General features: G+C 48.1%; 1 pseudogene; it reads left to right on the top strand.

Moving 5' to 3' along the window:
* Positions 1–1,943: 1,943 nt before the first annotated feature.
* Positions 1,944–3,416, top strand: LOC136505987 (probable receptor-like protein kinase At5g20050; annotated as a pseudogene).
* The last annotated feature ends 4,541 nt before the right edge of the window (positions 3,417–7,957 follow it).

The raw sequence follows: 7,957 nt of genomic DNA, 5'->3' as shown, positions 1-7,957 counted from the left end.
AGAACACTTCACAATCAATCCAACGCAAAGGCCAACGCCGACTGGACGTAGGGTCGTTACTCGATCTACGATCGAGGGCCTGAACCAGGATAAATCGACTGTCTCTTGCGTTTACCATCGAGTTCAGCATACGCCGAAGCCCGAACATACTGCCCCGGGTACCCCCGTGGCAGGCTATCGGTGGTGAAACATCGACAAGGTTGTGATAGGCCTGCTGTAGTAGTGACATTTGAACCACCTCAAACCCCACCACCACTAAGACCCTCTATCAATACCCCACAACGTAAAAGCAGTAGGTTAGCGAAGAAATCCTAGACCACAGAAGGAAAAGGAGCAATCCAAGTTGCAGAGGAGTTACTTGTGATAAAATTGGGAGACTTATCGCCATCAACAACACAAGGGGGAGCTAACCAATTTGATTTTTTTGCACAGTATTTCAAGTGTCCACTCTCACCAAGGCAAAGATGGATGCCCTCACAACACTAATTGAAGTGGGGCAACAAAAAAGCAAGAAGAGGGGGCCAGCTAACCAATGTGGAATATGGAAATATTCCAGAGCAGTTAGTGGCTTGATGAAAGTATTCATATGCAGCTGGGGTTTTAATTGATGGGCTGTTGTCTATGGACATAAACTTCAGATTTGGCTTTGGTGCTCTGCGATTGGTTGTTGTTGATTAGGCGTGCATGGTGGGTTTTCTTAGCTTAGTGAGTTGTTGTGGTCGTTGAAGCGTTTTGAGTGTTAGTTGTGGTCAGTGCAGTTGTGAGGTGTTTTTTTATGTTGTCAGAGTTACATGGCCAAGAGAGCAGTGATGGTTAGTCGGCAGTTGACCAGGTGCTGTTCTTTGTGTTATGTCTTGGCCATGTGAGTAGTGGATTAGTGGTGGTGTGTGGTCGGCCTCTTTGTTGGAGTTGTTCCGGGTGAGTTGTTGCACATCTAATTGTACGGTTTCGAGGTCCAGTTTCTCTAAAAAAAACTAGGTAAACTCTTGTTTTTATTTTTCTTCTAATATATTTTGTAGCAAAACTTTTGTTGCCCTTTGAAAAAACATATATGTCGTCTTTCTTGCCCAATTATTTGTGTAGAGAGAGAGGTGGCTTTCACCAAACGAATTAAACAAAAACATTTAATATTGTATAACAAGTGGAAAGTTTTGCCACTCCTTAGTCGTAAATAAAGATATATGTGGCGACGAAAATTGAAGTTGGATTGAGTGGACTTGATTGGTTAGGCGATAGAGTCGTGGATATATATACTTGTGTAGTATCTAGTATCTACTGTGAAGTTTGTACACACATTGGATAAAAATTGCTTGTACATGGTCCGACCAACGTGCACCATGTTTTGGCCGGGTCCCACTCGTTTTGGAACCTTCATATGCTTAACTTGGCACTTGGCAGTAGCCTGGCGCTCCGCTGCCTTAATTTGCCGTTGTAGTTCACACGCGTGTTTCTTCTTCTCAACCCATTCGAAGAAGAAAGAGCACGCACCATTCTTACATGTTGTAATGGTAACTACCCAATTCTTTGTCACCATGTTTGCCTACATATATCTTTATCGCATTCAATATATTAGCGCCGACAACAATCTCAGTGATAGTTATAGATATGCCGTTGCATCGCTGGTCATTCAGTTAATAGCCTACCTTGCCCTGGCTGCCTATACATCTGCAACTCCTCTGGTTTGCAGAAAAAGATGATCTCCGCTGGATATCCTGTATTTGTTCAGTTCGTCTTCCTTGTCTCCTCCATCGGAATTCTAGTTCACAGTCTTCGCGTTGACTTCGTTTCTGGGACCCATATCGTGGCTATATCCTCGTAATCGCCTGGAAGCGCTTGGCCTCACTATCCTGCACTCTAGGCTGAAAATGACGGTGAGAATCATCTTACATGAAACAATCGCAACTACCCTATATATTGGCTCTGGTCATAGGAACCTATATTATGCAAATCCACCCAAACCCAGCTCGTCTAATGAGTCTGATGACGATTATTACCAAGACATTGCGGTATGGCTGCTCATTCAGTTAGTAGCCTACAATGCCATTGGTTGCCTATACATCTACACCTCCTCCGGTCGGAAGGAGAAGATTATTCTCTCCACTGGATTTCTTATACTTGTTCTGCTTTCTTTCCTCGTCTCCTCATTTTCAAACAAATATCGTCGCCCCTCCTTCATTTTCTGGGCCAATATCATGGCTATATCCGTGTACTACTATGTCTTGATTCTCTTCAAGATTTACCCTTGGCTCCGGTTGCCTTCTCGATGCTGATGACGCGGTGCCAACTGCCGCCACGCAAACCGGCACGCCATCAAGAAGCGGTGCTTCAACTCCAAACTCCGTTTGGCGGCATCCAAGAGGTGCTACGGGAATTCTCGAGCGATGAAATCCAGGCCATGACGCAGGACTTCGGGAGCATGATAGGCCGACGCGGCTCCGCCCAGGTCTTCCGAGGGAACCTCGACGACGGCACGGCCGTCGCCGTGAAGCGGATCAACAACCACGGTGGGCGCACCGTGGCCGGCGAGGACTTCCGGAGAGAGCTGTCCATCATCGCCAACGTGAACCACCGCAGCCTGGTGCGCCTCCTCGGCTACTGCCTCAAGCGCGGGGGCGGCCTGCCGGCCTCTACCTCATCTACCCCTTCTTCGAGAACGGCTCGCTGGACAGGTGGATCTTCCACGGCAGCGACGAGCAGCGGCGTCTCGTGACGTGGCCGAAGCGGCTCTGCATCGCCGTCGACGTGGCCAGGGCACTCGCGTACCTCCACAATGAGTGCCACTGGCGGATCCTGCACCTCGACGTCAAGCCGGGCAACATCGTCCTCCTCGACGGCGACCTCTGTGCGCACGTCTCCGACTTTGGCATCTCCATGTCCATCACCCGGGGCGTGCCCAGCATCATCAACACGCGCGGGAGGGGCACGTTAGGTTACATGGCGCTGGAGATGCTCGTCAATTCGGTGTCCGACAGGTCCGATGTGTTCAGCTACGGCAAGACGCTTCTCGAGCTCGTCGGCGGGCGCTCGAACTACATTGCCCCGCCGGTCCCGTCAGCAGACGACGCTTCAGCAGCCTCGCCGGACCTCAAGCGGGACTACTTCCCGTATATCGTGAGGGATGATACGATGACGCGAGGCGAGCTCCTGAAGGCGGTGGACGCGGCCATGGCTCATGGTGTGGACGAGGAGGAGGTGAAGACTGTAGTGGAGGTGGCGCTCTGCTGCATCCAGGAACAGCCGGACAAGAGGCCCAGGATACAAGATGTTGTGGATATGCTCGAAGGGCGAGTCTCCGTTAATCTCCCGCCGGAGATATTTTAGTTTCTGCACTTCAGATGTTCTCGAAATATTTTATGTAGCTATATGTGCACAATTGAACATAGGATTTCTACTCCAAATTTATAAAACCAAAGATTATCAAATGAAGTCATGTTTTCTGAATTTTGCTCAGAGCCTCACACGACTCCTCCCTGATAATTGAATTTATAGCGTGATAAAATTAGTTTATCATCTATAGATTTCTTATAAGGGCTTTACTATAGTACTCCTAAATAACTGTGACCTGTTCATTTAACTAGATCAGATGGTTATGATCATCTATTACTTATTAATAGGTGAAATATATTTATTTAATTTTAATTTTTGTAAAATAGGATTGATAAGGAAAATTCTAGGTATAAGAATCTTTTTTCTACATCTAATTAATGCATGCATGATATATTGGATGTGATAAATCTTTTTATTTTGTAACTTTGTAAGCTTGACATATTTTATTACCACACCTCTTGCCACTTGTTGTTTGTGTGTACCATTGTGTTGTACTCCTAGGAGCTTGTAGTTTTGCAAGATCACCCCATTCGCGTTTGTAGTATGCCGATGACGATTTGACTGGAAGCTCGATATATAGTAAAAACGGCGGATATCAGTTCGGGAGAATGCCTAGCGGGGATCCACTTGCGTGTGGGGAAGGCCCGCCGGCTCCACGAAGTTACTCGACCAGTGGAGCTTGGCCCTTGTAAGGGCATCCTTACCATGGACTCCAACGAGGACTTGATTTTCTAGATTCCTAGGGTATAATCATCGTCGACGAACAAGAGCTTGTAATCTCTACCCTTTTGCTTTCGTGTTTACTTTGTTACTTAGGTTGTGTGCTTTACATTTCTTGTTTAGCTTTCTAGACTAGTAATAGGATTGGAATCTTTGCATAACTCTTTAGTAGCAGAGATAGCAACACATTTAGCAAAATCTTAGTTGCATATCTAGATAGATTACTTTCTTGCATAGGTTTTGTTCAGTTAAATTAGAGATCATAGTTTAGAGTACAAGTTTTAGAAAGCATAACCGAAACCCTAATAAATACCAATAGGATCTTTAATATTAGGTATAGCTAGGAAAGAGGCCATGTCGTCGACGCTCGCGTCACCGCTGGGTGGCTGCAGCTCCGCCATGCTTCTCCGGTGGCCGGCCTGCCCTCTCTCTTCCTCCCCACTGGTGATGCCCCCTCTGCTTCTCCCTGGTATGCCCCCCTTCTCTGCTTTGGCGGTGGGCTCTGCCTTTGCCACCTTCATCCGAGGCAAATATGGCAACTCTATGGCTTCAGACCCTCAATCTGAAGATGAGTTCTCGTTGCTGGTTGCATTTGGAAGGTGCCACTTTTGCTAGGATGTTCCTTTTGTTGCCGACACTTTCTTCTCGCTCTTGGGGACTTCTTCATATTCTTTCAAAGTTGGTTTGACTGAGGACAATTTTTCTCTTCAGTGTCAACATCGGTATCATGTCTTCCTCGGGTGTCCAATCAGTGCTGGGTTCTGGAACAGGCTCAAGCTCAGCAATGTTGCAACCCTCTCCGATGTTGACATATGGAATGCTAGCATTCCCCCTCACCTGGACGTGAAGCTTTGGCTTTTCATCCTGCAGACTCTCCTATGGCGGTTGTGGGACGCTAGGAATGGTGAAATTTTCCGGAATGAGTCGCTCTAGTCGCTCTATTGTCTCTAAGGTCGTCTGCGATGACCTTGTAATTTGGCGTAAACGTTTTAAACATGATCAGGATGTAACTAGCCTGAACAATTGGCGACGCTACCTCCTCTCTTGTAACACTTCTGTTGCCTCCACGTTGCTGGAGCTTTGAATGAAATTTGGTGCGGAAGCTCTCCCCCCCGCTGGTTTAAAAAAAAAAAGTGTTTCCTGTAAAGCTGTGGGATTTGAGGTTTATAAGATCAGAGACCTAATTTATGACGATTTCAAGCTCTCTTTTCATCTTTTCAATGATGTTGGTCTCGTTAGCTTTTGCCTGTTCTTTGTCTGATTCAAGAACTGCTCAGAAGTTTTCTTGGCATGAGGTCAAATATAAGAAGAATTTGTCTTATGCGAACATGGTCAGACGTACTCCTTCAGTTCTTACTGGCCGCCAATGGTATTCCAGTGGATTCTGGTTCTCATTGGAGTGCTAAGATTGGGTCTTCCTCAGGCAGAGTTTCAGTGTTTAACCATTTGGTCTTTCTGAAACCCTCAGTCTTTAATAGAATCAAGTGAAGTGAGGTGCAGTCTAATGATGCTCAGAGTACTGGTCTTCAGAACAGAACTTAATATAGTTATTAATAGTTCACAGTTAGCTTTTAAAAGTTGAAACTATTTAAAAGTGTGTACGAGTAATTAATAGCTCATGTTTTATCTGTAAAATACTAGTGACTCATACGTAATTAATAGGATTAAGTCCACTTTTGACCCCTCAACTATTATGTTGGTCTAATTTTATCCCTCAACTACAAAACCGTCCAGTACCGGTACTCAATTGTCAAAACCGTTCACATTTAGCACCTGGGCGCGAGTGAGGCTGTTTTGTCCAACGTGGAGCGGTTTTGACACGCAACCTCCATCTCAGTGACATGTGGGGCCCATACGTCATCGACTCAACCCCTCCCTCTCCATCCTCAAGGCCACTCCCCCGATGCGTCCTCTCTCCGCGCGCGCGAGGAGGGCGCTGCTCCCTCGCGCGGCTCCCTCGCGGGCGCTGCTCCCTCCGACGCGGCGGCGCTGGCCTCCACTCCTCTAACGGGCGTGGGCGCGGACCCTCGCGCGGCAGGCCGTCCCGGCGCGAGCAACGCGGCGGCGTTGGCCTCCACTCCTCTCGGCGGTCCCGGGGCCGTCGTGGTGCTGTGTTGTCGCGCATGCTGGTGTTGCGCCCGTGCTGTGCCGAGCAGTGCAGCTGCCGCGCGGTGCTGCTGCCTGTGCCCATGCTGTGCCTGCACCTGTCGTAATTAGTTCGTGAGGCCGCCGAAGTTGATCCAGGGCTCGGCGGTCCTAGCAGCCTGCTATGCGCCAATGGACCTGACCCTGAGCATGTGGACCAGCCATGGCACCACGCCGAGCGCGCCAAGGCTGTCGGGCATACATGTCGTGGGGCCAGCCGAGCCGCTGCCGGGCTCACGCATGGGGGTTGCTGTGGCGTCACCGGGACGCGTCTGCCGAGAAGCGGTAAGGCGGGCATGTTGCCGCCGGCCACAGGCTCACGGGCTGCTCCTTGAGCCAGACGTGCCCACGTCCGCGTCGAGGCGCCGATGCCAAGTTGCAGCGGCGGCACGCGAGCAGGGCGACGACGCTCGAGCAGGCTGCGGTAGCGGTGCGCGAGCAGGGCGGTGGCGCTCGAGCAGCACAACGCGTGTGACGCGTGAGCAGGGCGGCGGCGTGAGCAGCACAGCTGGCCGGTTGCCGGCGAGCCATGGCCGTGAGGATGGAGAGGGAGGGATTGAGTCGATGACGCATGGGCCCGACATGTCACAGAATGGAGGTTGCGTGTCAAAACCCCTCAACGTCGGTCAAAACAGCCTTGCCCTCGCCCAGGTGCTAAAAGTGAATGGTTTTGATAGTTGGGGTACCGGTACTAGACGGTTTTGTAGTTGGGGGTTAAAATTAGACCGACACAATAGTTGAGAGACCAAAAGTGAACTTAATCCTAATTAATAAGATCGATGATTTATAATTTGTACAGTTAATATGCCTAAATTTTTCATTTTTTATATTGTTTATATGTATAGAGTTTAAATACTTATATTTTGATTTCTTATTATATGATTTTTTTAAATCATTGTGAATATTTATAGGCAACAACTTTAAATGTATATCCGAATTTAAACTATCCTATTTGTATTATTATCCAGTCATATTAGGACGATCCATATCCGTATCCGATAAAAAAGATATTAAATATTGACATTCATATTGTCCTTCTGGTGTGTTCCACTGCATTTGTCCTTGTGCATCGAGTCCTTTATGACATCTTGCTCTTAGAAAGTTGGGATATCATCTACAACATAGTTTTGTCTGGATTTTCATACAGTGGGTACAAACGAAAGTTTGCATAACTAATAACGACAAACTATTCGGCCGGCTACAATGGCCTTGTTCGCTGGTCTGGTTTCAGCGAACGAGCCGGCTGGTTCGCCTCTGGAGATTCAGCCAGTTTCAGCCGCTACAGTGTTTTCTCTCACAACAAACTAACCAGAACAGTGTTTTTCAGCCAAGTTTCAGACCAGCGAACGGAGCCAATATACACTGACGATGACTCATTGACAGCTCCATGCATACATTAATTAATTTCAAGGGAAGTACCGGAGCTACTGCCGAACGAAGAAGACAACCAAAAAAGCCATGCATTGGACAGACTCGATTATGCTCTCCGGTCCATTATTGACCCATCGACGCAGCGAACCATGTTGACGGCCCGCTGCTAGCATTGCTGCCATGTGCCATCAGCTCGTCGACCACTGTTGGGACAAAAGAATCCCGACAGAGAATAGGGGATGGGCAGGATCCGCGGCCGGCCGAAGGCAACGCGCTCGAAGGTCTGACCTTCGCCAGGCCGATCACGATTACGAGGCAATGTGCTTTTTAAAATCGAGCCAAATGATATGTTCTCACTACATTGATATTCGAGTCCCCTTTTCATTATACAAGA

The sequence above is a fragment of the Miscanthus floridulus genome, chromosome 14 (assembly GCF_019320115.1).
Source record: "Miscanthus floridulus cultivar M001 chromosome 14, ASM1932011v1, whole genome shotgun sequence".
Classification (NCBI taxonomy): Eukaryota; Viridiplantae; Streptophyta; class Magnoliopsida; order Poales; family Poaceae; genus Miscanthus; species Miscanthus floridulus.
Note: the sequence above shows the minus strand (reverse complement) of the source record. Positions and strands in the feature narration are given on the sequence as shown.